Source organism: Carettochelys insculpta, chromosome 7 (genome assembly GCF_033958435.1).
Source record: "Carettochelys insculpta isolate YL-2023 chromosome 7, ASM3395843v1, whole genome shotgun sequence".
NCBI lineage: Eukaryota > Metazoa > Chordata > Testudines > Carettochelyidae > Carettochelys > Carettochelys insculpta.
Window position 1 is genome coordinate 55,369,558 of NC_134143.1, and position 4,809 is coordinate 55,374,366.

Below are 4,809 nucleotides of genomic sequence, written 5' to 3' on the forward strand. Positions count from 1 at the left end.
TCCTGGCACCCTTATTTCGATGTGTGCTACTTTGGCATGTAGACATTCCCTCACAGCGCCTATTTCGATGTGGTGCTGCCCAACGTCGACGTTGAACGTCAACGTTGCCAGCCCTGGAGGATGTGTAGACATTATTCATTGAAATAGCCTATTTCGATGTCGCTACATCGAAATAAGCTATTTCAATGTAGCGTGCACGTGTAGATGTAGCCAATGACCCCCCAAAAAACATGAAAAAATAACAATGACCCCGAAATGGTAACTGTGGATCAATTTCTCCATATCATTACAAAAACCATCATGAACCAAATTCCATACTGTTCAATTTTCTTTCTTATTTTTATTCTTTAATTCAAAATACTCCATGATATGACAAAGTGCACTAAAGACGGGTGTAGAAATTAGCAATTGAAGTTTCTTCTTCCTTCTAATTATCCAATAAGTAATAAAGGGAACCACTTTCTTCCATCCACCTCCAAAATAGACAAAATAATGGGTATCCCTGGAAGCACATACATTTTAATTTTAAAGAAGGTAATAGCTTGATTATCCCAAAATCTTTACAAATATGGAAGTATTTCAATAGAATTGTTGCAACATTCTTTTTTTTGCAATCACTAAGCCTCTTCCATATTAACTCATCCTCTTACAAGTGAAGCCTCCAAACTCACAGGCTATGGTTACACCACAGCTCTCTGTCAACAAAAGTCACTGTCAGGAGAGTTTTCCTGACAGAACTTCTGTTGACAGAGTACAGCCTCACACAAAAGCCCATCTGAAGAATGCTCAGACCTGTCAACAAAGCAGCCACACTGCCTGGCTGCTCTCCTGACAAAACTGGCACCAGGAAACACAGTGGACAGGGTTGTCCATTGTTGTGGATGTCCTGTCTGTCGAAAGAAGGTTCCCCCCAGAGCGGCCACCCAGAACTTTTGTCCGCAAAATCTGTTGACAGCAGCATTCTGCCTCAAAGCTTTGAGGCAGAACACTGCCAGCAAAAGTGCTGTGTTTTGTCTAGATCTTGTTGACAAAATGCATTTTGTGTGGGCACGCTCCACGAGTTTGTTGACAAAACCAGCGTACTGCCAGCAAAACTTGCTGGTGTAACCTAAGCATGACTGTCTTCGGAGAACAATCTTTTTACAGCTTAGACCTTTCATGCCAAATTTCAGTTTCATTTATGATTCTACACAAGAAAAGGGCTCTAAAATTTGTATTGCGAATTCCATGTTTATAAATGATGTGCAAATCCAATGTGCTCAGTTTACAACTAAAACAATTCCCTCCTATAACTTCAAGACTTCAGACTCTATCTGGAAGTCCAGATGGGCTCTTTCCTTTAAACGCAAGTTAGTTCCAAAGTAACACTTATGCAAAACCATTGCTGTCATATTAACTGACTGGAATTTAACAAACAATGCTGCTGCTGCTGCACAACATGGAGAGTGTAGGTCATTCTATTTGTTGGGATGGAGGGCTAATAGGATTAAAAAGGGGCTACAACCTTCCTTTCATCTCTGAAGTCAAAAGATCTGACTCCAAATACACAGAAAACATATTAAAAGTCCCTGATGGGCACCTATATTTTTCAGAGTAGAACCATACTTTCAACGAGAGTTTATCCTCTGAGTTTTGGTTTTGCAAAGAGGATTTTATGATGGAAATGTACACACAACCTTAATTCTAATAGTGCTAAATATACTCCAATAATAAAAGCAATTTTTGTTATGTAAAGTTGTCTCAGCATTGTATTAGCAGCTGAAAAATAAGCCCACCATCTTTCCACTAGTCGAAACACAGAATTACAACTATATTCCAGATGAGTTCCAGATAATAAGAAGCTGCAAGATTGGGCACTAACATATGAAAAGCATTCAGAAAATGACAAGCGTCCTGCTGTAGCTCACCTGCAATGATCCAATCAACTTTTAAAGTTTCTTAAGGAAAAAAGTTCAGCTTTAGCTACTGTTTTACAATATAAATGTACATGTAAATTTAGTGCTTCTAAAGGTGCAGGACCAACTGCTTGGGAGACTCTGTTCCTTCTTTGATGTTTTAACCTGCACGCAGGCAGAGCAAGGGCATCACCAACAGGACGCTTCTCCACACTCTCCTTCCAGTGTGCCTCAACCCTGACCTGAAGAAACCACTACTAATGGTGAAAGGATGATTGCAAGCAAGGGTGGGAAGTTGTACTATCTGGTTGTGACCTATGCCACAATCGGCATAAAACTGTCATCATATGTAACAGTTCAGTGTCAATGCTAACCAGGAGTGGACATGAACAGCTATCCTAGTAGTTAAGGGCTCTCTGGCTTCTATCTCCAACCTGCCTTGTCATCCAGCCTTCCCAAGTATGAGCTAAAGAACAATAAGTTGAAAGCATTATCATTGCAGCACATTAATTTAAGTAATTTAATTAGTTCACACATTCAAACCAACTTACTTTGTTATTCACAGTGATCTGCAATACCTCAAGTGCTAGAGAATTATTTCAAAATTCAACCTTAGGTTAATCAGGAGCACACTTATTGCACAGCCACTTATTTATGATTGGAAGAAAAGTAGTTCAGAGTGGCTTACATTCGAAGGTCCAGATCATAAAAGGGGAAGAATACCTTTTATAAGGCAGGTGGCAATCTTCAAGCTCATTCACTTAAACAATGATTTCAGCTGAGTTTGAGAGGGTTCAGGGAACCTGGAGGATCAGATTTGTGAGAGTACAGGACAGACTTTCAGATTCATCTTTCAAGATCTTCACTTGGGGTAAACAAAAATGCAAAGGACTCTACATCCTTTTTGACATAGGTTAAAAATGACTGCACGGCCTTTCTGGAAAATATTGTGGTAAAGAGATAATATGTGCAATGATCTTAGTAAGGATTTAGAAAACTGATCACAACGCTTTACAAACTTAAGATATTAGACTTAAAGTGATGGTCTTGGATTGAACAAATTACTTACCATTAATGATCTTACAAATTTTCCTAAAATCACCATTCACCTCCATGCTTGAGACAGACAACCTAGAAACAAAGAAATGGAAATGTAGGAAACAAAATTAAATAGTTTTTTTCTCTTCTAACTTGTTTCTATTGACTTCCCACCTATCACTACTGATGATGCAATATGTAATTTAATTTGCGTGCTCACAATCTATTTTCTCTATCTCAAAGTTTAATATAGATAAAAATTTTTCCCCATTCCCTTATTAATATGGCAGAGGAGATGGTATTTTTAATGACATATAGATTTTGGAGATTAAGAAGTCTATCTGTTGCTGGTGAGGACGTATTCAATAGAGGTGCAAAATCCTAGCCACTTCTGGAATAAGCCAGCCAAGGTTTTATAAACTGTCTTGTATGATGAAAAAACTCCAAGGTTTAAGGCTATCTGTATTTAAATACAAGGAGAGATAAGACATTTAAAATTTAGTAGCACTTTATTATACACCTGACATAGAAAAATGGGTGCAATCCTTTTTATCAGGTTGGAGGATAGGCATTAAGTGACAAAATATTAGTCAGGCTGTATATCCACAAAATCTGTAAGTTCGGAAGTCGCTTCATTAAATCTATTTTTTTCTGGTGGGAAGAGAAGCCACTATTTGAGGCACAGGGCTTTTTCAGAGGCTCACTGCCAGATACTTTATCTCTTTGTCTATTTTCATATTTATTGTTTTGCCAATCACTTTATTCATCCATCTGTTCATCTGTGTAAACCCATTTTTTTAAATTTTAATTTTTATTTATAGACTGACCTTAATAAACTCTCTTCAAGTACTGCATGTTTATCACTGTCATGGATGAAAATGTTATTAATGACAGGAGGGTTTAACACTAAAGATGACTGCCCTTTAAATTCCTTTTCAGCTGACTGGGCCACGGCAACTCAGCTGGGTGGAGGTGGCACCGATCAATAAGGTCAGAGTTCAGTCACTGTTCCCATCGCTTCTATCATCCCCATCATTGCCAGCTAACGATGCCTGCAGGTGGAGTGTTGTAGTTTTCTACATTTATGAATTGCCTTGCTCCATATCAAATGCTCTTCAGCCCTGTAGGAAAAGCTGTGGACAGCTATGGATATTTATTTTGAAATGAAAACAAGAGAAGACATGGAGGTCAATAAAAAAGAAATCAAATGTGTTATTATAACTATCGCTTGCTTGTAATGCAGCTCTAATGTAATTTTGGACAAAAAGGCTAACTTACTTTACAGCTGTTACACTAGAATTCAGATCAAACAAACAAAAGATACTCAAACTAAATATATTTTCATTCTATTTGTGACAAAGGAATAGAAACAAAATAGCTTTTAATACATGATCACTCATATTGTACTTTCATTCTGACCATTTAAAGTAAAAGGGCTCTTTTTAAACTATCCAGAACCTTAATGTCCAGAAGGCTTATTCAAATACAAAGTATTCAACAACAAATTATCAGACTCCTATGTCAGTTTTAGAGTTCAATGGATTTCCCCTCATAGATGGATAATTCATAATGTAAATCTTGAAATGGCATTTATGGCCTTTATTACTGGTAATGATACCAGTTGTTTAATCACCAACAAAAGTATATGTGATTGGTATGCTGGAAAAAAATTGGGGGCGGTAATGTAGCAAAAGTCATTCATATTAACCCCAAAAACCATACATTTAAAAATTAAATCTGTTTCAAATTTATGATACATAATAGACTCAAGGTGGCTATAAATGCTTTATGAGTTCACGCTGTTGACATAAGGCCTAACCCTTCTTGAAAAATACATTTTTATTCTGCTGACTTAAACCAGCTTTGACAAATACTT

The 4,809-nt window shown here is 37.2% G+C and overlaps 1 long non-coding RNA gene across 2 annotated transcripts; it reads right to left on the reverse strand.

Moving 5' to 3' along the window:
* Positions 1 to 475: 475 nt before the first annotated feature.
* Positions 476 to 3,996, reverse strand: LOC142016107 (uncharacterized). 2 transcript variants are annotated; one of them, XR_012646295.1, is made up of 4 exons: positions 3,761 to 3,996; positions 2,965 to 3,026; positions 2,619 to 2,698; positions 476 to 502 (listed from the first exon to the last, which is right to left on the reverse strand). It is a non-coding gene; the product is annotated as an uncharacterized LOC142016107 (long non-coding RNA). The 2 variants fall into 2 exon arrangements; XR_012646294.1 differs by lacking the exon at positions 3,761 to 3,996 and having other exon boundaries at positions 2,965 to 3,292.
* Positions 3,997 to 4,809: the final 813 nt, after the last annotated feature.